The sequence below is a fragment of the Echinops telfairi genome, unplaced genomic scaffold (assembly GCF_000313985.2).
Source record: "Echinops telfairi isolate 266 unplaced genomic scaffold, ASM31398v2 ScPeMD7_57;HRSCAF=196, whole genome shotgun sequence".
Classification (NCBI taxonomy): domain Eukaryota; kingdom Metazoa; phylum Chordata; class Mammalia; order Afrosoricida; family Tenrecidae; genus Echinops; species Echinops telfairi.
The window spans coordinates 1617174-1642929 of NW_022103955.1; the positions used below are offsets into that span (position 1 = coordinate 1617174).

Consider the following 25756-nt stretch of genomic DNA (forward strand, 5'->3'; position numbering starts at 1 on the left):
TTGCCTCCTACTTCTTTCCTCTATTTCCTTTTACTTTACTCTTGTCCCACTATCATGATCAGCCTTCATTTGGGTTTCAGTAATTCCTCTTGGTTATATTATCCTTGATCAAGCCCTACCAGGCCTCCTATACCCTCCTCACCACCGATTTTGAATCACTTGTTGTTCCCTTGTCCCTGGGTTTGTCAACATCCCTTCCCTCCCCCTCACCTCCTCCTCTCCCATAACAGACTCATGGACCTTGAGAATCATACTACTATCTTATATTTCTTTTCTACTTTTATTTGCTTGTAAATTGTCTTCTCTCTTAGAATGCAGGATTATCTACCTTTCTTACCCCTATAGTCACAGCCCCTACACCAGTGCAGTCATTAGTTGAATGAGCGGATGAGAAAGATACCATTCTGATAATCTCTTTCTGTGTCTGCTCACTTTTGTTCATCATATTTTTACCACTATCTTAGTGATAGATTCTTTGCAATATGTGTTGCCATCATGACAGTTTTGGAGAATGCTCAAAGAAAGCAGTTGCTCTCACTCCCATCCCTCACCCCATTTTTCTGCCCTAGGGAGGTGCGTTTAGCCCTCTCTTCCAATAATACTTCTCTGGTCCATAGGGTTGTAATAAGAATTTCTTTAGGTTTCTAATTAGTCAAGAGTAGTGCTGATGCTGACTGAGTAGAGCAGTGCATAGTCATCTTGGGTCTGAGCTTTCCAAGCACTGGAATCAGCATGCTGTAGGTCCCGGATGGCTCACTTATACTTTGATTACATTCTGTAGCCTGAGTTTTATGATGCTGATGCCTTATCAGATCCATTACTGCCTAAACATTTAAGAAAGTTTTATATGTAAAAATTACCCTCATAAATATGTTTAGCATAAGAAACCTGTTATCTTTGGATTAAAATTGTATAACCAAATATAGCTTTTAAACCTCATGATTAAATGTCCACGATTCAGAGCCAAAAGGATAGGACACTAAGTTATAGTAAGCTCCACCATATCACCTATAATATTTGATGTGACATTTGCTGGGAATCCAAATTAAACATATTGGATCCTGAGTATTATATTTTCAAATTGATCTTGTGAATATGGTAAACAGATTAGCATGAAGGCCCTGATCTCATAGTGGCTAAAAACACAGTCAGGGGACCAGAAGGAAGTTGGGATGAAGGTGGTTGGGTGGTAGAGGAAGAAGGAAAGCAATGCATTTTTGTTTTGTTTGTATAAGCTTTCCAGTTATCAAACTAGAAAGCTACATATTATTGAGAAAAGTAGATATCAAATTGGGTATTAAGAAAAGTAATAGTCACTACCAGGAGTCCTGGTGGCATAGTGGTTACACAATGGGCTACTAACTGCAAGGTCAGCAGTTCAAAAGCACAGCCACTCCCAGGGAGAAAGATGGGCCTTCTACTCCTATATACTGTTGTACTCTCAGAAACCCACAAAGGCAGCAGTTCATAGCGCCACCACAAGTCTGCATCATTTCCATAAGTAATCCAGGACAGTGGAGAAGGAAATGTCTGTTATTCATAAAAGTATTGACTGTAGATTCTACTATTTCATTGTCATCTTTGGGATTCCTATCTGCATAAATGTCTTTCCTTATACATCCCCATTCTTATCTTGCACATCGGCCAATTTTCCATTCATTCTTGAAGACCTTCTCAAACTTTTCCTGTTCCTCTTCCCCTAGCTTAGATGACCACACCCTCCTCTGGGCTTCCATGGTTTCTTGCGCTCTTCTTTTTCAGTCTTGACTACTTGTTTCCCTTCACACCCACATCACCAAGTTCAAGACTGTATAAGTTCAAAAAAGAATTCACACTTCCTGTCAACATACTATGATTTCCTGGACCATTGCATTTCCTTGTTTTGTTTTGTTGCTACACAATGACTGCATGTTATTTTCTTGAAAACTGTTCAATACCGCATATCCATTCTCAGCTGAAGACTTTGCTTCCTATCTCACTGAGGAACCTGAAGCAACATGTTTTCTACTACTTCCCCTCCACAAGCTCTGCTTCTGATCCATTACTGGTTCAAATGACTGTGCTCCATGTTGCTCCCCTTCGTTTCTATTACTTAAGGAGAAGTCTGAAAAGCTCCCTTCTATTTGCTGCCCCATCACCGTCCTTTGGTTACTCATCTCATCTTCATTCTGTATTGCCCTCCAGCTCGTGTCCCATTTCTCTGCTTCTTTTTTATAGAAACCTCCTCCCAAGAGCTGCATAGACTTACTGTTTCTAATTCCCCTACAGTTTCCTCTTGGGCCCATTTCAGTCAAAAATTTGCCCTACCAGAAACTATTACTCAGGATTTCTGATGAGCTCCCTGTTGCTAAATTCAATGATCATTTTGCAGTCCCCATCTTACACAAACTCTTTTTAACACTTCGTTTATTCAATTGAGAATGAGTCTCTGGTTTCCTCTTACATCACTAGCAAGGTCAAAGTTTGCTTTGTTTGTTTCTCCTAATATCTCAAACCTGTTTACACTATATTTATAAAGGGATCAATTTACAAACATCCATAGTTTATATCTCTAGCCTAGATCTCCTTCCTAAACTCCAGAATTTCATATTCAACTATCAAATCAACCTTTCTACTTAGGTATCTAATAGACTTTAAAACTTCAGTAATGTCTCAAAAAAAATCCCTAAATTTAAACTCTCTTCTCCATTCAGACTTCCTTTCTTCATACTTTTTTACTTCTCCGAAAATGGCCAGTCCATTTTTCCATTTGTTCTGGCTAAAAATCTTGGTGACAACTTTGATTACTTTCTGTCAGCCTCCATTTGACTGTATCAGAAAATTCTGTTTGTTCTAACTTCAAATATTAGAACATGAATTTTAAACACCCAGTGTTCAGAAGGCTATGGATGATAGTGGAAGCCTAAAATCCATTTTGAGGATTCCCATATAGATTAAGTCTCCAGTGAATCCTCTCTGACCTTCGTCCAGTGGCGTGAACAGCCTTGCTATCAGACAGAAAGCATTGTAAAGTCGATTATGGCAGATGTAGTTAGCCTAAAATATACCGTATATACTCATGTATAAGCTGAGTTTTTCAGCACATTTTTTAATGCAGTTTTTGTGGTAAAATTAGGTGCCTCTGCTGATATTCAGGTCACCTTATACTCGAGTATATATGGTAATTTCCTGTCATTTGGTCTCTTTTGACTCATTTTAAAGTGGTTTCAGTTTTTAATGTTTTGTGCTTTTTCTTTGATTTTGGTTTTTCTATGTTTTCGTCTCGTCAGTCGCTGTTGTTGGGATTTTGCTTGTTTGTTTATATGATTTTTATTCATTATGTTTTGTGTTATACGGTGTTCTGTGTATGAAATCCATGATAGGTAGAGCTATAGAGACAGTAACTGGATAGGGGTATGGGTGGTGGGGTGGGTGCTATGATAGGGGAAATGAGGAGTTCACAACATAAGTCTGAAAACAAAATGTTCTGAAATTGACTGTGGTGATGAATGTACAACTCTTTTAAATATTATTGAATGACTAATTGTATGGTATGTGAAGTATATGTCAGTTAAACTATTTAAAATTTTTTGAAATCTGCTCATTTCACTTGCCTCTACTGCTATCACTCTGGTCTAACTAACATACATTCTTGCTTAAATTATGGTAATTTCTTTTTTACTGATTTATTAGGTCCTCCCTTTTGCCTCTATGTGGTCTAATTTTAGCATAGCAGTTAAAATGATTCTTATAAAAGATATTGGAGATCAGTATAGAAAACATATCTATTTTTAAAAAAGTGATGAGACAAGATGCTCTTTTCTCAACACCTTCCAAGGGGTTTCGAAGAGCCAAGTACGTATACAAGCTGCTGTTGTTAGCTGCCCTCAAGTTGGTTCCAGTGCACAGAAACCGTGTGGACAACACAGCAAACTTCGCCTGCTGGTGCATACCTCCTGTCATTGTTATATTTGAGCCCTTTCTTGCAGTCACGGCTGAGCCATCTCATTTAGAGCCTCCCTCTTCTTCGATGCCCCTCTGCTTTACAGGCATGATGTCTTTTTCCAGGGTCTGGTCTCTCCTGATTACATGGCCAAAATATATGGGATGAAGTTTTGTCATAATTGCTTTTAAGGAGCATTTTGACTGTGCTTCTTCTAAGACAGATTTGTTTTTTCTACCAGAAGTTCAAAGTACTTTCAATATTCTAGGGCAACACAAAAATTTTAATGCACTTATTCCTCTGCAGTCTCTTTTATTCATTGTCCAACTTTCACATGCATCTGAAGTGAATGATAAAACCATGGCTTGGGTCTTCAGAGTGACAGTCTTGCTCTTCAACATGTTAAGATGTCCTTATGCAGCAGATTTGCCAAATGCAACACATCATTTGATCCCTTGACTGCTGCTTCCATGAGCACTGATTGTGGAGCCGAGCAAGATGGAATCTGAACAATGTCCATTTGTCCCCTGAATTGTACTCTACATTGGAGGCTGCAGTCTTTGGTTTTCAGCAGCAAGTTCTTCAAGTCCTCAAGAGTCTCAGCAAGGAAAATTGTGTCACCTGCACACCACAGGTTGTTAGGTCGCTAACACGTCACTTGCTCCATTCCTGATGATGCGCTCTTTTTGTATAGTCCACCTTCTCTGATTATTTACTTGGCATAAAGATTGAATATTTACAGTGAAAAATACAACCCTGCCATACACCTTTCCCGTTTTTAAACTATGCAGTACTCCCGTCTTCTGTTTTAACCACTGCCTCTTGGTATATGTATAGGTTTTGCATAAGCATGATGAATTGCCTGGTATTCCCATTCTTATCAATACTATATACAGTTTGTTATTCTCTAAGCAGTAGAATGCATTTACAGTCAACAAAATGGAAGTAAACGTCTTTCTGATATTTCCTTCCTTTAGTCAAGCTACAGCTGATGTCAGAAATGATATCCCTTACTCAACCTACGCTTTTATTTTCTTAACAGCTTTATTGGCATAAAGCTCACATATCATACAGCTCAAAAGTTCAGTCACATCAAGTAAAACTGTACTAGTGTCACGATCAGTTTTAGAACATTTTCTTCATTCTTGTTCTTATTGCTATTAGCTACCCATTTCCTTCCAACCTCCCCTGACATACCCCCATGGAAACCATTAATCCAGTTACTCTCTCTATAGATTTACCTATTGTGGATTTTATATACACACCAAAAAAACATTAAAAAACTAACAAACAAAAGTTAACATGAATAACAAAGTAAAACAAACCTCAGGCCTCTGGTGAATCCCCTATGACCATGGACCAGGGATGGGAAGTCTTGTTAACATGCAGAATGCATTGAAATTGGATTGTTGCAGATGCAGCTGGGTTAAAATTTTGCACCCTTGCATTTGATCTCCCTTATGATCCATTTCAATTTGTTCTACTTTTAATATTTTCAACTACTCTCTTGAATCCAGCATGAAATTCTTGCATTTCACTTTCAATGTACTGCTGTAACCATGCTAAAATGATCTTCTGCAAAAACTTACTTGCAAATGATATTATTAATGATATTGTTTGATAATTTCTACATTCTGTTGGGTCACCATTCTATGGAATGAGTATGAATATGGATCTTTCCTTGTTGTTGGCCAGGTAATTGTCTTCTGAATTCCTTGGCATCGGTGAGTGCTTCCATTGCTTCATCTGCTTGTTGAAACATTTAAAGTGGCATCCCAGTAATACTTGGAGCCTTGTTTTCCACGGATGTCTTTAACGGAATTTTGATGTCTTCCTTCAATACCTCAGTTTTGTTCATATGCTACCTGTTGAAATGGTTGTGTGTTAACCAGTCATTTGATACAGTGATTCTGTGTATTCATTCCATCTTCTTTTGATGCTTCTTATATGGTTCTATGTTTTGGTCATAGAATCCTTCAATATTTCAGCTTGAGGCTTGACTTTTTTCTTCACTTCTTACAACTTGAGATATGGGGAGCATGTTCTTCCTTTTTGTCTTTCTAACTCCAGATCTTTGCACATTGCATGATAATATTCGACTTCGACATCTCGAGCTGCTCTCTAACATTTTCTGTCCGGCTCTTTTACTTAATTTCTCCCATGTGTTTTAGCTTCTCTACAATCAAGAGCAAGTTTCAGAGTCTCTTCTGGCATCCGCTTTGGTCGTTCTTTCCTTCTGTCTTCTTAATCGTTGTTTGCTCTCTTCATGTATGGTGTTTTCAATGTCATCCTACAGTTTTACAAGCTTCTGTCATTAGTGTTCAGTGTGTCTAATCTGCTCCTGAAATGTTCTCTAAATTCAGATAGTTTATACACAACGATTTATCTTGGCTCTGGTGGACTTGTTTCAGTTTTCTTTAGGTTCAACTTAAACTCACTAATGAGTGATTAATGGTCTGTTCCACAGTCAATCCCTAGTCTTGATTTGGCTGATGATTTTTTTCTCCATGATCTCTTCCCATAGATATATTCAATGTGATTCCTACGCATTTCATTCAGTTTAGTCCATGCATATAGTTGCCCTGTTGGTTTTTGAGAAAGATATTTGCAATGAAGAAGTCATTGGTCTTTCACCATTCCTCCATGTGATATTCAGCTTTGTTTCTATCACCAAAGTCATGGAAGTTACTACACTCCCAAGTTATTTTACTCACTTTCTGCCCTTACCTCCTAACACGCTCCCCCTCGCTTGTTCTATTCTATCCACACTGGCCTCCTAGCTGTTGCTTCCTTTACCTGGAAGCTCCTCCCCACCTACCCGAGTTCTTTCGTTGTTTCCCTATTTGTAAATGTAACTCTTTCTTCCCCACCTTTCGCTTTTGCCATTCATCTGCTCCATATGTATCTCCCTAGTTTCATCTTCCTCTGCAGTATGTGCCTTTTTTTCTTTACTTCTGTATTTTCCAGTAGAAAGTAAATTTTACTAGTAGTTTTGTTAATTTTATTCTCCAGAGATTAGCGCATTGACTGACCTTCAAATGCCACTCATTTGATATCTGTTAAATGAATGAAGAAATACATACTGAGCTTCTACATACACACGAGCCTCTTAGTGTGATCTGTGCAACTGCACATGCACATGCACAGGGATGAGGAGCCACACTCAGGGCAACACAGAGTTCCTGACCAGCACTAGAGTTTCAATGGAGCTTGGCCTGTGGTCATTGCTCTGCAACAGTACCCATCACACGCTATTCTGCCAGGCTATAAACTTTTGCTCATTTCCTCTTAACTTGGCTCTTCCTGTTTTGCATCCCAACTAGTTGATCTGATTCATAGCAACCCTATATTTCTTCACATTGCCAAGCACTTTTTATTTGGAAACTTCATTTCATTAACTAACTGGTCCAAGGATAGCACTGACATTTATTTCTTTGCAAAGTCTTCTCTTTGGAACTCTACCCTCTTTACCCTGTCTTATTTATTCCAGCTCAATAAATTACTAAAATAAATGAAAGCTTAACATATATTTTCTGAAAACAGTTCAGCTGCATTGTATAAAATCTAGAAAATAGAGCAAGGATCAAAAACAAAAATAAGAAAACAGGAAAACTGTCCATAATTTTACTATTCAGAATAAGAATCACAGGATATCTTTATCCAGTCCTTTTAAAACATTTATTTAAAGTAAAATTTGGATTTACTGTGTCATACTTATGCATTACTTTTATCACTTATTTTTATGATTTCCTTGTTTCATTCACATTTGCCTGCGAACATATGTTTTTCTTGGCTAAACAATATTTCATTATGATTGTGCCCCATGTCACTGGTGCTAAAATTTTCGATAAATTCCAAACTTTTCTCTTCCATATACGTGCACAGTCCTGTGATGACCATCTACCTACAAATCTTCATGATAGCAGACAATTGCCTTAGTAGAAATCCTTGGTGGTACCGGATTATTTGGTGGATTGTGATAAGAATTGTACAAGTCCCCAATCAAATGATTAATAATAAAAAAATACCGATATAAACTCTAAATTATCACTTATAAAAGATTGTAACAATTTCGACATTCAATGGTAGATGGATAAGAAAGCCCTCTAGTACTCTCATTAGACTTGAAAAATCAATGCCTATTTTTTTTGATAACTGAAATGTATTTTACTTCTTATATTTCCATTTCATCATCTTTTAATGGAATTTAAGAGGCTCTGTACAGCGGTTCTCAACCTTTGGGTCGTGACACCTTTGGGTCGCCTTTCACACCTTTCACAGGGGTCGCCCAATTCATAACAGTAGCAAAATTACAGTTATGAAGTAGCAATGAAAATAATTTTATGGTTAAGGAGTCATCACAACATGAGGAACTGTATTAAAAGGTTGCAGCATTAGGAAAGTTGAGAACCACTACTCTAGTACTTTTTAAAAGGAGCCCTGGTTATGTAGTGGTTATGCATTGAGCTGCTAAGTGCAAGGTCATTGGTTAAAAACCAACAACAGTTCCACAGAAAAATCATGGAACTTTCTACTCTTGTAAAGATTTACATTCTCAGAAACTTACAGAGGCTATTCGACCCTGTCTTACAGGGTCATTATGAATCAGCATTGATTCGATGACAGTGAATATGGTTTTTCGTTTAGTACTTTTTATAGAAATTATTTGTATTTCCTTTTCTGTAAATCGCCTGTTGATAGCCTTTGCCAATGGTGATAGGCTTATTGTTATTGTGCCAACTAGGCCACATGTTCCCCATGCGGACGGAGATTAATCAAGTCACAGCTTGATTGGAGGACAACAAAATAAATGGCTGTGCAAGGCCTGCCACATCTTCTCTTGATCGCTAGTGATTGGACCAGCATGGTGTTGGTTTAGCTAGTTCTCTGACTCAACCTATGTGCAACACTACCTGTAGGCCCAGCCAACCCATGGATCATGTTGCTAGAGCTTGAAACTCTGTCGAGATCTGCTTTGCCATGCTGCTGGTGTGTACACCACATGAGCTTGAGGCTGGTGGATCCTGTTAGTGTTCATCGCCTGGGTTTGGATCCCATTTGGGCCTGCTTCGCTAAGCTCCCACGTTACTGACCACTGCTGACCCACCCTGCTGTCTGTTGCCTGTGGACAAACTCTGCCTATCTTGCCTGAGAGAAGACTCCACTGTCTGCTTCCTTGACTTTGAACCTTGCAGCCCATGTGAGTTGATGGACTTCTAGTATATTAACTGTTCCACGAAAGTGAGTTGAACTGAGCCCTCTGTACTGCTGTGTGGGCTATTATATTCTCACACACACACACACACACACACACACACAGAAACAAAACCAGGACACTTAAATATATTTAAGGTTTTGTTTCTCTAGAGAACCCTGCCTAACAAGCCCACTTTTCTGTTAGGACTTTAATGTAGATTTCAATGGATTATATTAAACATAGCCGTTTGTTGTCTTCCAAATTATTAAACCTTGATGTACATATTTCTTGTGTCCAATTTTTCCATTTCTCTCTCCATTCATCCCACTTGCATTTGTTCTGTCATTCTAACATCTAATTTCTGCCTATCATTTGAGGTTTGAATCCCCTGGCACACATCCTTCCTCTCCTTGAGGTCCATGGTAACCTGAACTCCAAAGCAATCATTGCCCTCACTTCCTGTCTTCTTTACTTATTCATCTTTCAATATATCTTATGATATCCATGAGGTAACAAGCTATTTTTCATGTTCTGGACACACAGCACATTTCCACCAAACAGTTGCTCCCAATCACTAGGCATTCCAAATACTGAAGCACTAGCATGGATCTAAATATTTTTGAAAATTTTCTCTTACTAAAATATATTTTTCCTTAGAAGGAACATATCATCAAATAGAAACCAGCTGTAGATAATAGAAATTAGTTATGCATCTAGCTAAGATTATTTTATACTCCATAGTACAAGCTGACATTATGTCCTAAGATGAACAAGTAAGTAATTATGTATGAAATCTAGCTGTGTGTAAATGGAAATATTTTTGGCAGACATGGTATCCACTGAACATGCGTTATTGGTAGTGAATGTGTCAAATTATTTTTCTAACTCAAGCATAACATATCATTCCAAATATAACTACAAATGAATTACAGCAACACAGCATATTGCTATATTCTAAAATGTCAAAATATTGAAAGTAATAATATACATTATCAATTAAATATATATTGAAAATAACCCAAAGAATCTAGTGTGTTTGGTTCTCAGTAATGAAATCCATATGTAAGTGTGGTAGACATTTATAAAAATTAAATAATAAATTTAAGGACATACAGGCATGGGGGAACAATAGGGATATTTATTTAGAGAAGCACAACTTGGCCAAATAGAGGGGTCTGTTTTTTTTGAGGGGGTGGGGGTGGCATCATATAGTTACACTGGATGTATTTCCTTCTTTGAGTGGAATCTACCTCAATAGGAAATGACAATTTCTTTGCATATGAAGTGCTTACAATTCTTAAAGCAGTTCTAGTCAATAAACAGTTTGATATTCTCTTTCAGCTTTGACCTCTGGATCATATCTACTTTTTTTAAGATGGACACATTTTCTTCTACAAGCTAGAAATGTTATCAAATTGTCAACCAAGTTACATGAATTGAATTCACTTAGCCAAACAATATCTTAGTTGGAAGCAGCGTAAGATATCATTGTGTTTGCAAATGTATGTAAAATGAATACAAGCTGGACCAAACCGATAACCCAGACTTTTTCCTTACTCTGGCCACTTGAATCACACATGCAGATAGAAAGGAAAGAAGAAGATGCAAATTCTCAAAAAAAAAATCTGGGTTTTTTTGGGTATGAAATACCTGTTTTTATTTCTTGTTTTAGTTTTTTATTTAAGGCTTTCACAGAATAATTGCTTATAAAGGAGAGTGCTCAATCCAGTCATTTTCTGTATGAAATCCAAATGCAGTTTTTAACAACTTGTAAGTATAGAGAACGCAGTAACAATTCTGATGATGGGTAAGACCAGTGGGGCACCCTGGCTTTGAGAATAAACTCAATCTCACTTATAGAAACCCCAGAAGAATATATCCAGTATTAGATGCTAATGTGGACACTTTTGACCTAGTTTCCAACCATTCTCTTGTGACTAGGGCAGCGTCCTCTAGGCAACTGGGATACTGGACACTGTCCTTTCGAGGTACACAACACTCTTCATAGACCACAGGAGGAGAGATTTGGAAACCCCACTGGGTGAACTGGACTCGGCCTTGAACTCAGTTGTAGCAGAACTAAGGAACTGATACACCTCCTTGAACTCTAGGTTGGAATACCTTGTTGGGAGAAGCAGGTGATTATACTCTCAATAGCAGAGAATTATGGTGGTCACTGGAATTTGATTGCGTTTGGACCTATTGGTTTGAGGGTGGCCCCTGAATGACACCCAAGGCCAACATAAAGCTGCTGTTTCCACATAAACATAAAGTTGCTGCTCTGCCTTTTTGTAACACGTTAGTCTACTAGGCATGATTCTACCTTCCTAAATGCATGTAACTGAAAGTACTTTAATATCTCCTCCAGTCCTCACAGCTTGTGCCCAATCATCTGAGTTATGAAGATGTGCAAATTAACAATTCATGTATTGGAGTCTAATGAAATGTCCTGTGCATGTATGATATCCAGTGTACAACAGTTCTTTATCATTGACTATAATAATGCTATTATCAGTGGAATTACCTTAAACCTCATGGGGTGAGCTTTTTATTGATGTACTACAATAAAATGATAAAGATAACTCCAAAATGGAACCAGCGACATGTAGAAACCATAATGATATGAATGGATTTTGAAGTCTCACTTGATCACAGACCTAATATAAGAACAGTTAGTTTTTGTGACATAGTCGTGCATGGTACACACTCTTATGTGATCACTGAAGATATGAATGCCATAGCAAAGTGTGGTGATGAAAACAGTTGGTGAGGGTACCAAGAAAAATGCTGTCTCAAAATAACCAACCATCTAATTTTGAATTTGGGTCTCTACTCAAATCTTACCTCAGTACAGGAATGGTTTGTTCAGATAATGTGACACTCTATGATACCCACCTTTCTGACATGATTGCTGAAGACAAAATAGGTGAAAAAAGCTGATGGCACCTGGTTATTAAAAGATATAGCATCTGGTGTCTTAAATGCTTGAAATTAAACAAGTGGCCATCTAACGGGGAAACAACGAAGCCCATATGGTGGAAGCACATCAGCCTAATGTGATCATGAGGTGTTGACAGAAGTCGGTATGAGAAGTTCAATAAGAAGCAATTAAATTGACATGAAGGAGCATGGACAAAGTGGAGACCCAAAGCTCACCTGTAAGATAATTGGACAGTCCCTTACAGAAGGGTCACATGGAAGGGATGATATCTAGGGAGTGGTATACCTCTGATGAAGCACATAACTATGCCTCTACATCTTTAATATTGCTTCCCCTTACCATTATCGTCTTTGCTTTACCTCATTAATCATGTTAAACCTGCGTAGGTCCATTTGTATAATTAAGATCATTTAATGCATTAAAGCCAAGATATATCACCCTTCAGAAATATTAACGGGAGTAATGATTTCCTGAGGGTATGGGAAGCGGGGGGAAAGGAGGTACTGATAGTAATGATGATGGTATAACCCATACACAGGAAACAAACAATGGATTTGCAGGTGAACGGATACATTGGTGGAGGTAAGATACAGCCAAAAAAACCAACTCCCAAACAAAAACCAATAGTAATAACAATAATATGTAATATAGTAATAAGGATTCCTGGGACGTAGGGCGAAGGAGGGAGAGATAAAGGAGAGCATATATCAAGGCATTTAAGGAGAAAGAAAGTGCTTTGAAACTGATGGTGGCAGTAATTATACAATTATGCTTAATCTAATAGAATTATGAATCGTTATAATATCTTTAAAAGTTCCCAATAAAATGATTAAACAAAACAAAACAAAATACCTAACCAACCATCTAATAATTTGAACAGTCAGCTAAGTCCATACAGAAGCACCCCAGCCTGTGTGATTGTAAACAATAAGATTTAAACTCAGAGGTGGGGACAATACCAGTACCTACATTCTAAACACTCGGTTTGCAGATGAGAGTGGAATCCCAAAATCCATCTGCTGGGTCCCTATGTGGATTGAGTCCCCAGTCAATTCCTACTGTCCACAGTTTAGGATTGTGAACAGCCCTCTACTTAGACAAAGAGCATCCTAAAGTGGTTCTTAGCATTGTACTTCGTTTGGAATGTAACACCTTGTCATTAGATCTCCCTTTGAACTCACTTTCAATTTATCCTACATTTTAAAGATCCTCTGCTTTTTCTTAAGAAAAAAAGAGTCTATCATGCAATCTCTAGCTTCACTTTTGTCACCAAGACCATATTTTCCAACTATTGTTCCTTCCTCATGGTTTCCAACTTTCAGACTGAAGATGTTGGGAATTCTTTAATTTTTGCATCACTTAGCTTTATTGGTTGGTGCATAAGTTTGAATAATAGTTGTATTGACTGTATTTCCTTATATGTAGATAGACATTATCTTATCACAGACAACAGTATACTTCAAGAGTGATCTTGTAATGCCCTTTTTGACAAAGAATGAAATGCTGTTCAAATCTCTTGATTTTGTCATTTCCGGCACTACAGACAGACATGATCTCCTGATTTTAAACAAGCAGCCCTCATTCATTCCACCACTAACTGCTAGAACATCGATCTTCAATATCCACTTTTCTTATATTCATGCTTTCCAGTGCTCTAGTGTTAGCTAGTACTAATTATCCATTACCACTCCACCCTACAACCATCCCCTCTGCTGCTGTGGTCCCCATTGTGGCTGAGCCTCCCTTGGGTGGGAGACTGGTCTTAATGCTGTTCTATCACCAACTTTCTCTTTGGGATTGTCTGGGCGGTGAGTGGCAGAATCTTTTGCATTGCAGTGGTGATACTTGCCTTCACAAACATTGTTTTTTTGGAAGTTTCAAATCTTGCTCATCTTTGAAACTCCATATGGGCTTATGATCATAGAATTTCTAACTACTAACTGGGACACAAGCTGTAAGGTAAATTTCAGGCTCTGTGATAACTTTGTGTAGAGGCCTGTAGACTATACATTCACAGAACACGGGGAGACTGTGAGCTGTCCTACAGAGAACAAAGGAAATGTAATAAAGAGGCTTCCTGTGATAAGACAACACCAAGAGTCAGTATTATTTCCTTGTTTGGAGTTTGGTTTTGACTCAGGAGGCTGGGACATAGTGCATTTCTCCTCTTTTGAACATTATTCCACAATAGAGTGGCAAAAAAAAGATGTAGTGAATCATAGGTAAGATTAAGGAGGGAGCAAATACACTGAATGTCTAAGCATTTGGAAAATGGAAACGTGAGTCAATCACTGCTCCCTCACCAGGGAGCACTCGTGGGCTTTGTTTGGGCTGATTGGTTCCCTGTAGGACAGTTGGACATGAAAGGCCTTCACTTCAGTGAAGCCTTTCCTTATGATGTAGTACTTAAATAAATATTAATGAATTCTTCTGGGGCAACTAAGCTATAGGGAAAAATGGAATCTCATGGTGTATGTTTATCTTGAGGAAACTTAGAGTATTAACTCTCTTTTGCTACAGAATTAAAATTGCTGTAATTTTATAGTTACTTAAGAGCCGGCATCAAAGAGTACTACTCATTAACAGTTGTAGAATGATAATCTTTATGTTTTTCTTCATGCTAAACTTTCTCCTTTCCTCTCCCAAGAATTTTGACATGTGAATCACCAGACAATAGCACAGTCTCTAGTGTCAAATGATCACCTTGTTCTGAGTGAGTCCCCTCACTACTGATTTATTGAGCAAGTAGCTTAAACTCTCTGCATGAGAGTCTTCTCAAAGGTAAAATAAGGAAAACTACTGCTTACTGATTTACGGGGAGGATGAGTTATAGTATGTAATAACATAATAGCTCATACTTAGAACAATGCCAGCACTCAGGCGCTAGTATCAGTTATTATCAACACATTTGAAAAATCCAGAGGTTTGTGCAGGAATAAGGGAAGAGGAAGGCAGTGACTGGATCAGGGAATGGCTTGGATCTCCTGGCCTTGGAAACAGCCATATGTGAAGGAGCGTAGGGCCAGCGGTCTGATCCACCAGGGCCCCCTTGAAGCATGTGCACTCTGAACGTCAATTACAGTCATCACTATGAAACCTGGGAGGCCCACTCATAATTAGTAATTTTGGACAAGTCAGCCCCAGTGCCCAGTTGAATAAACATATTAATGGTTGATTCACTCATTTGAATCTTCTGGCATTATTTCAGCTGTCAAGTCTTTCCATCTACCTGGATATCCATAGTGAAAAAGACTCTGGGAGGGCAAGGACAAGATCACAGATGTACAAGCTTGGACTACTTTATGTACACAAGGTTTCTCCCTCCCTCTGACTACCCAGCATTGGACAGCGTGCCAGGCACACAGTAGGAGCTCAGGGGCAGGTGACTGAGTGATGGTCACTATTACTTTGTTGTTATAAATATGGAGGCATGTCTCTAGTCAGAAAGACACCTTCAGTTTAAAATCAGGATTTAGATTTTAACATCCAATGCCAATATTTTACTATTGTGAAACGAATACCTACATTTTCCAGGTTTACAGTCTTGTCTGATTTTGTTCCAAAGGAAATGATTTTATGAAAAACAAGAAAACCTAGTTCTTATTTCCCAAGCAGAGTTACACATAAGAAATGTGCATGGAGAGCAGAGGTGGTCTACTCCCACCCATCAGAAACAGAACACTCTCATTCCACAGAGTTCTGAGTGGCTCTTGAAATGAGTTGGCAGGAATTGGTGAAGTCTTATGTGAACGTACTTGGCAATGAGAATGTGTTCACCGGCCAAATGCCTCGGCTTACTATCTTTCTGGAAAACAGTTTAAAAACATTATCTTGTTCACTAACCATACAGGAAATTTAAACATCATCTTTAACCATATCTGAACATTTGCTTGTTAAGACTGCTCATATACTGCTCTGTAAGGCTTTTGTGCGTGGTGTACAAGAGAAAATGCTGATCTTACTGAACACTATATTAGTGAAATCACAGGACAGCATGTGGCCTGATTAATCTTATGAACTCAGCATTAACACATTGCTGGAATATAATGTAGATTATAAATTTATGAATATACAATACTCTCATTAAACAGAGAAGCTGAGTCTTAAGAAACTTCTTAATTCTATTTTTCCTAGCCTTATCTTGTGAATATAATCTTAAAGACTCAAAGTAGTAACATGAATTTTCAAAATGATTGGAGTATGGCTGACCATGTTATACTTTATACTTAATCAACTGCATGTTTATCAATGGTGCATTGCAGATTCTCAGCATAGTGATAATATTTCCATGAAAATCTATACCTGCTAAATTGCAACATTATCTAAATGCATTAAAATGATCTTGTATTACTTACTTTATTACATAGTAGGCCTAAAGCTAATCAACAAGTCCGCAGTTACAATGTTATTTTGAATGTTTAAATATTCACTCCAGGACTGGAACAAATATTTTTGAGTATTTAGTATATGAATAAATGAATATCTCAAAACAAATCAAACCAAAATCAAATACTACCTTTACCCAGATGTGCTTGAAATGAGCATTTTGAAAATGGGATTTTCAATAGTTGACTTTCAAAAGCAGATCACCAAGTTTTCCTTCTGAAGCACCTGTATTACTGACGTTATTATGAAGTGCTATTGAGTTCCTTCTGACTCACAGCAATCTTATGGATTCCAGAACAAAACACTGCCTGGTCCTGTAACACTCTTAAAATGATAATGTTTGAATCCATTCTTGTACCCAGTGTCAATCCACTTTATTGAGGTGCTTCCTTTCTTTCACCGACCCTCCACTTTACCAAGCATGACATCCTTCTCCAACTCATAACAAGTCCAAAGTACATGAGATAAAATATATTCAAACCCCCAATCTTTCAACTAGCATTAAAACTGCGAATAATTTGTACATCCAGAGACTCCAATTTACTAAGCGGTAATCACAATTTGTAGTTATCAATGTACATCCATTTGTCTATTTTAACACTCCAGGTATGGAATATTGAGGGCTGTTTTCACCCCATCACATACTCTGCCTTAATTTCTAATTGCCTTTGGACAGTGATGAGAATCCTCTGAGTGCTGTCATGGTTCAGAAGAGCAGTGACGTCTAATCAGAGCTCATGACAGGAGACCAGGATTGTATCTTATAGCAATGTGGCAAGATCACAATCCATTCAGAAACACCAATGCTGGGGTCCTTCTAATTGACAAATATTTCCTCAAACAATCTTTAAAAAATATCTAATGGTAATTCTTTTTAAAAAAATCATTTTATTAGGGGTTTATACAACTCATCACAATCCATACATATATCAATTGTGTATAGCACATGTGTATATTCATTGCTTTCATCATTCGCATAACAGTTGCTCTCCACTTAAGCCCCTGGCATCAGCTCCTCATTTTCTCCCTACCTCCCCTCTCCCCTTCCCCCCTCCCTCATGAACCCTTGATAATTTATAAATTATTATTTTGTCATATCTTGCCTTGTCCGACATCTCTCTTCACCCACTTTTCTGTTGTCCGTCCCCCAGGGAGGAGGTTATATGTAGATCCTTATAATCAGTTCCCCCTTTCCAACCCACCTTCCCTCCACCCTCCTAGTATCGCCACTCACACCACTGGTCCTGAAGGGATCATCTGCCCTGGATTCCCTGTTTCCTCTTCCTATCTCTAACAGTGTACATCCTCTGGTCTAGCCAGATTTGTAAGGTAGAATTAGGATCACGATAGTGGGGGGGTGTGGGGGTGGGGGAAGAGGAAGCATTTAGGAATTAGAGGAAAATTGTATGTTTCATCATTGCTACACTGCACCCTGACTGGCTCATCTCCTCCCTGCGAACCTTATGTAAGGGGATGTCCAATTGCCTACAGATGGACTTTTGGTCTCCACTCCTCACTCCCCCTTATTCACAATGATATGATTTTTTATTCTGATGATGCCTGATACCTGATCCCTTCAACACCCTGTGATCACGCAGCTTGGTGTGTTTCCTCTATGTGGGCTTTGTTGATTCTGGGCTAGATGGCCGCTTGTTTACCTTTAAGCCTTTAAGACCCCAGATGCTATATCTTTCAATAGCCGGGCACCATCAGCTTTCTTCACCATATTTGCTTATGCAACCATTTGTCTTCAGCGATCGTATTGGGGAGGTGAGCACACAATGGTATGATTTTTTGTTCTTTGATGCCTGATAACTGATCCCTTCGACACCTCATGATCATGCAGGCTGGTGTGCTTCTTCCATGTGGGCTTTGTTGCTTCTGAGCTAGATGACCGCATGTTTACCTGCAAGCCTTTAAGACCCCAGACTCTATAACTTTCAATAGCCATGCACCATCAGCTTTCTTCACATTTGCTTATGCACCCACTTTGTCTTCAGCGATTGTGTCAGGAAGAAGAGCATCATGAAATGCCAGTTTAATAGAACAAAGTGTTCTTGCATTGAGGAAGTACTTGAGTGGAGGCCCAATGTCCATCTGCTACCTAAATACAAAACCTATACATATATGCACATAGATCTATTTCCACACTTACACATGTACATGCCTTTATTTAGACCTCTATAAATGCCCTTTGCCTCCTAGCTCTTTCCTCTCTTTCCTTTTACTTTCCTCTTGTCCCACTATTATGATCAGCCTTCATTTGGGTTTCAGTAATTCCTCTCTGTTACATTACCCTTGATCACGCCCTCCCAGGCCTCTTATACCCTCCTCACCACCGATTTGGATCACTTATTGTTCCCTTGTCCCTGGGTTTATTAACGCCACTTCCTTTCCACCCACCTTCCCCTCTCCCATGTCCCCCCGGAACTGTCGGTCCTGTTTTCTCCTCCAGATTGTTCATCCAGCGTATCTTACTTAGACAGGCCTGCAGAGATAATAACATGCACAAAAAGAAGACAGAGCAAAACCAAGCAACAAAACAAAACAAAACAAAAATAACACCAATAAGCCAATGACAATAAACAAAACAAAACACAACAAGAAAGAAAAGCTTGTAGTTAGTTGAAGGACTGTTTGTTTCCCTTTGGGAGTGTTTTCTGGTCGATTCTGATGGGGCACCAAGCACTGGCCCCAAAGTCTGTTTTAGGTATTCCCTGGGGACCTCATTGCTCTATTCCCCTTGCTGTTCTGTTCTATGCTCGTAGTGTTTGCCTCGGTGTGGTGGGATCAGATCGGGTGGAATTGCCAAGCTGTGTCTCCAGTGTTATCCTCTGTAGGGCTATGGGTCAGTGAGGGAGATGTTGTGTCTCATAGTGGGGCCAGCCATATGATCTTCTCTGTGGATTGGCTGCTCTGAGCGGGAATATCATCCTCAAGGCTTGGTGGGCCAGGATGTGCTCCACTCTCTCTTCCTCCCCCTTCATTTGTTCCCGTGTGCTCTGATCAGACATGTCCCTCTCCCAGAGCTTCAGATTCAGTGCTGTCCTCCGAAATATTCTTCTGGGGGTACTAATGGCATTTCTTAACATTAAAAAAAATAATCCAGACTACTGCTATCAGGTGGATTCTGAATCACAGCGGCCCTATATGAGGTTTATGAGGCTGCAAAACATTATGAGACAGATAGCTTTATCTTTCTCCCATCAAGCAGCTGGTGGGTTTGATGCACTGACTGTGCAGTTAGCAGGTGCTGTTTCATAACATACATACTGTCATCAAGTTTATTCTCTCGTAATGACCCTAGAGGACACAGGAAACTGCCTTAGAGATGTTCAAAGCTGTATATCTTTATGGGAGCCAACAGTCTCGTTTTTCTCTTATGGAGCTGCTGGTGGGTTTAGAGCACCTCCCTTGTGATTAGCAGCTCAACATAACCCATCATGAAAAAAAACACAAAAACCAAAAAAGGGAAAGTCAACTACAATGAACATTTTCCTGTCAACTCCTTCATTGTGTGCCAATCCTAGCTCCTTGGACTTTCTCAGCAAACACTTGATGACAATGGGAACATTTCCAAGTTTCTCGCAACCATTATACTGGTGCAGCTTCCATCTGCACACACTACTTTGTAGTTAGATGTGGTTTTCTTCAAGGGTGTCAAATAGTGTTCATTTTACTCCCTACAAGTGTAAGTTAAAGACTCTCTGGTTGTATAGTGAGTTATGTTGGGCTGCTAACTGCAAGGTTGAGGCTGAGGTTTTCTACTCCCATAGAGCTATAGCCTGGGAAACACCTAGGGGCAGTTGTATTCTTTTCCGTGGGGTTATCATGAGCTGGAATTGATTCAATGTCAGGGGGAATCTCAGCTAGAAAGGTGTCCTTGTGATGCTGTTCGGTTAAGTCCTCAACTGCTAATTGCAAGGTCAGTGGTTCAAAACCACCAGATGTTCCATTTCTTAGGAGAAATATGAGGCTGTCTGCTCCTGAAAACTTCCCAGTCTTGGAAAGACTACATAGGGTCCCTCTGAGTCAGAATTGACTGGATTTGGTGTCTCGTGGAGAGCTTGCTTAAGTGGAGTAAATGGTTATGCACTAGATGACTGGGTGAAAGGTTGGTGTTCAAACCTATTCAGAGGCGCTTCGGAAGACAAGCCTGGTTATTTGCTTCTGAAGGGTATTGAAATCTCTGGAGCACACATGGGGTCACTATGAGCCTGAATGGACTTGACAGCAGCTAACACCATACAATGTAACAGGAACATCCCTCAGTTCTTGTAGACCCTGATAGGGAGTACACAATTTCCCCTGGGAATATGAGGCGGGATCTGATAGCATTTGTTATATCCGGAGTCAAAACCTTTGACTGACCTAAAGGTGTCCTCAGACTTACGTTAGAAAGTTAGAAAGGACTGAAGTGAGAGGACCGGATCCCAGAGTTCTTAAGAAATGCTGATGCAAGAAAATACTACATACTTCTTTGAGCACTAGTTACCAGCATGTTCCACCCAAATCATGGTTCAAACTCGAGAGTGCAGCTAATTCAATAGAGTTTATACGCAATAACTACAATCCCTCCTAAAAGGCCAACTTAAAAGACTACAGCCCTCAGTATGGATTCACCACAACACAGAGAAAATAAAAATTCTCACAAATAACTAATGTCAAGATAAAGGCAGAAAAGACTGAATTTGCAGAAGGTCGTCTAAAAAGAGGAAGACCTTTAATGAGCTGGATTGACACAATGGCTGCAGCAACGTGCTCAAGCATAGGAATGCGAGTGAGGATCACATGGGTCTGGGTGTGTTTCCTTCGGTTGTACTTGGAGTAGCTACGAGCCTAAACAACCACAAGAGACTGCCACCAGCTGGCCAAGGTTCTGAAAAGGAAAGCAATGCAAATTAACCAGGTAACTAATTTGTTGCCAAGGAGTTGACTCTGAAATCCTAGTGGCTCTGTGAGCTCAAATAGAACTGCTCCAAAAGGTTGCTGAGATTATAAATTTTCATAGGAGCAGACAGCCTCATATTTCTCCCTTGGAGATGTTGTTGGGCTTGAACCATTGACCTTGGGCACAGCAATTCCATGTCTAATCTGTAGTGCCACCAGAGCTCCCATAAATTAAGTAAAAACAAAATCCACAACAATGAAATTCAGTGCTGCAGAGCTAATTCTGATGCACAGGAGCCCTGAAGAACAGAGCTGAACTGGGTTTCTGAGGCTGGACATCTTTACAGGAGCAGAAAGCCTCGTCCTTCTCCTGGGGAGCAGCTGGGGACTCTGAATTGTAGACCTTACCATCAGCAGCTCAATGCATAATCCACTCCACTAGCAAGGAGTAATAAATATATCCCCCAAGCTTAGTGGTTGACAAAAATGGAATTAAAAGATAATGAAAATTTCCCAGAAAGTTCCTGGAATTTTCTCATGAGGTCAAGATGAGTTTTTTCTGGTCACTTGGTCCGTTCTATCTGGAGAACTTTATTGTGGTGTTTTCCTGTGCTCTTCTGTTTGAGCCTATGCATACCTATACACAGAGGCGAGCTGTCCGAAGTGACCATAATTCCATGGCCGGAGGCTAAATCACAGTGCACATTAAAATGTCCACTGAGCCACAGATTATAATGAACCCAGGGAGACCATGTGAAAGGCCTCTGTGCATAAAACATGGAATTCTACGACTACAGAATTTAGATTAATTTATACTGTGGCTGTCTTCCAGAACCCCCACCAGAGGAGTGGATAGCAATATTGCAGGGCCTTGAGAGATTTCTGAACAGAAATGTAATAGTCAGGGGTGACGCCCCCCTCCCCCTCCAATGTGGAGTCCTGTCATGAGAGTGGTTGGTTTTTTGGAAGCCCCTGTGATGTGGCTTCTCAGGAGATCCCCTTCTGACTCCTAAGCGGAAAGATTTCTAGGCTTGGCTCTCACAGTACTCAAAAGGGCTCTTGCAGTTCAACTCTGACAAACAGAGAACTACTTAAGCCTTAGGCTGACTACACTATATCACTCTTACAAAGTGGCCTTCCCAAACAGCAGTGTATAGAATAGAGCAGTATTTCAAAAGCAAGCAAAAAAAAATTTTTTAAGCACAAAATGTCATTGAAGAGTGGATTTCTACATCACTTTGAATAGGGATGATATGCTGGATGCAGGCAGCTGTGACGCTGCTGCATCCTGCTCCCATTATTTCCAGATTGTCTGTGCCATTAATCACTCTGATGCTGCAATCACAACCAATAAACTAGGTCTCATGAATGAATACCCATTGCCACACAGACTGATCAGAAAGTCCCTGCTTGTAAAAAAGCCTGTGTGTCTGCAGGCTGGAATCAGTACTCAGCGTGCACTCACTCCCAGGGGTCAAGGTGTACTGGCTCATAAGTCCTCCTGGTTCTGGGTGCCCTTCTCCTTGATGGGACCAGAGGACAGTCTTACTTCACACTAACCAGCCGTAGACAGAATCTTCTATAGAAAGATAGAAGTCCATTATTTTAATTTTTAAATCTATTTCCCACATGGTATTTCTTTGGTTTGAACACTTTTCTCATACAACCTCTTTCAACAATCTCAAAACACAGCTAGCTGAATGTTTTTTTAAGTCTGAAAATTTAGTTATGTTATCATGTTTGCTATGAGAATCTTATGACTGCAACAAGCTTTTAATTCAGAGAAATAGCAACTGGAGAGCATGAGGCGATGGGAAATGATTGGAAAAAGAGCAGGGATGGAAGTTTTAGCATAAAAACATTATACACATATTTGACAGTAGCATTTCGATACTTGAAGAAAAAGATGGAAGGATGAATGACTGAAATTAAAAATTGTTCCTTGGTGTTCCTTGGCCTTTTAAGGACATCTGATGGAAGTGTGAAATGACAGTATGACTAGGAGAAAATATCCTTCCCAGTCCTTCCAGATTCATAAGGAGCCCTTGCGGCACCATTGGTTTAAACCACCAGCTCTTCCCTTCCATGGGAGAAAGATGAGGTTTTCTGTTCCTATAAAGATTACAGCCTCAGAATGGACTCAATGGAAGTGTGTGTTGTTTTTGTTTTGCTAGATTCACAGTTCCTGGGGCTTTTCTAATTATGGCACTCACGAGAACTGAAATTTTAAAATGTGTCGAAAACAATTTGAAAACTACAACCCTTTGGTAGGTCAGGCCAAGGTATAGTGGCTCATAGCATGGAATTTGTGTTGTGTCCCTACATTGGGGGGTGTTCCTTATAGCTGCCCTGCATGGACTGGAGCTCCTCTTGCCTTTAAACCTTGAAAGCCCAATCTTCCCTGGCCAGGGAGCCCTGAAATTCTCCCTGCCATTTTGCCTCTATTCAAAGAAAAAGGTAGCCAGATGCACACTGGCTGCTGTGTACCCAACCTTTCTGCTTCCAGAGTTGGACCCTCACAAGGAGGGTGCCTAAGTTTGCAGAATACAGCTCTTTGGAACTGCATCTGGCAAATAGACCAGAGGAGGGCTAACCAGCTATGCTGGGCTTCTTACAGCTGACCACAGCTCACCAGGGAAGAAAACCCATATGCTGTCATTTAATCATATTTATTGAAGGGCTTTGGAAATTACAGGCATTTTGCTGGCTTAACTTTTATACTGAAAATATAAAAATTGGAAAGAACACTAAAAATAAAAATAAACACAAAATCAATTTATAAGTCTCCAGAAGAGAAAATGTGGCAGTCTTACTATACTGCTTCATGGGTTTCTATCTTTTTTTATCTTGAAAATCCTCAAATCTACAATAAAAGTAAAATAATAGTATTTTATAGATCGGAGAATCGACAACTGTTGGCATTTGCTTTCCTGTCTCTGTAGCCATGGTTTGTGTGTCAGCTTGCTGGGCTGTGGTGGCTTTCAATGTTGCTGCCATGCTGGAGCCTCTATTTAAAATCCCAGCAGAGTCAGCCGGGTGAATAGTTTGCAGTGAACCTTTCAGACGAAGAACAGACTACGGAGAAGGAATAGGCTGTCCTCTTCTGAGGTAATTGCCCCTGAAAACCATGCGAATATAATATCAAGAAGATAAGTGGAACGCTGTCATCTATGTTGCCAAATTTTGAGTCTCGGGTTGGAAGACAAAGTAGAGTTCATGCTAACGATGGGATTGAGTAAGCGTTGGGGACCTTTAATTGATTTGGGGGCATAACTCAAAATGTGAAGAAACAGCTGCAAACATCAATTACTAATTAAATCTAGGAATGTAGGAAGTATTCATCCAGGAAAATCAGACATTATAAAAAACGAGACAGACAGAATGCTTAACTATTGATATTCTAGGCATGAGTGAGTAGAAATAGGCTAGCATTGGCCATTTGGAATGAAAAAACAAATCATGGTTTACTATGCTGAGAATGACAAAGTCAAGAGTAATGGCATCACATTCATCATCAAAAAGAACATTTCAAAATCTATCTTAAGGCATTGTGATGTCTGTGATAGGGAAATATCTATATGTATGCAAGGAAATACCGTTAATACAATTATTATTCAAATATTATGTACCAAACACTACAGCTAGTGATGAAGAAACTGAAGAATTCCATCAATATTGAACAAACCTGCAGTTGGATACCTGCAGTTAGGATACATTGGTAATTACTGATGATTAGCATTATCAAAAGTTATTTCCAACAGTAGTTTGGAAATATGGCATGGGGATAGAAATGAAATTCAAATGAAAGACCAAATTCATTGCCATTGAGTCAATGTTGACTTATGGCAACCCCGCTGTAGATCTAGAGATCACATAATAAAAATTCGGAATCTTAATTTCTTCATTGAAAATATTTTGAATCACCAAAATAAACAACACATGGATATCTTCATACGGAATATACCAGAATCAAATTGACTATAACTGGAATGAGAAATAATGAATAAGTACAATATTAGCAGTAAAATGAGGCCTAGGGGCTGACTGTGGAAGAGACCATCAATTGCTCATATATGAGTTCCGGTTGAAGCTGAGAAAAATTAAAAAAAGTCCAGAAGACCTAAAATATGACCTTGAGTATATCCTATCTGATCTGGAAAATATTTCAAGAATAGATTTTATGCTTTGAACACTAATGACAGAAGACGTGACAAGCTGGGGGAGGACACCAAGAACATCATACATGAAGAAAGCAAGTCTTTAAAAAGACAGGAAAGAAAGGAAAGATCCAAGGGGATATCAGAAGTGACTGAAAAATTTGCTCATGAATGTAGAGTAGCTAGAACTAATGGAAGAAATGATGAGTAAAAGAACTTCGTAGGAAACTTTCAAGGGTAGCTTGAGAAGATTCAATAAAGCA

The 25756-nt window shown here is 39.3% G+C and overlaps 1 protein-coding gene across 6 annotated transcripts in view; it reads right to left on the minus strand.

Moving 5' to 3' along the window:
* PTPRM (protein tyrosine phosphatase receptor type M) overlaps positions 1-25756 on the minus strand; it is a 707951-nt gene that overhangs the window by 240788 nt on the left and 441407 nt on the right. The gene's annotated exons all lie outside the window — the stretch shown is intronic.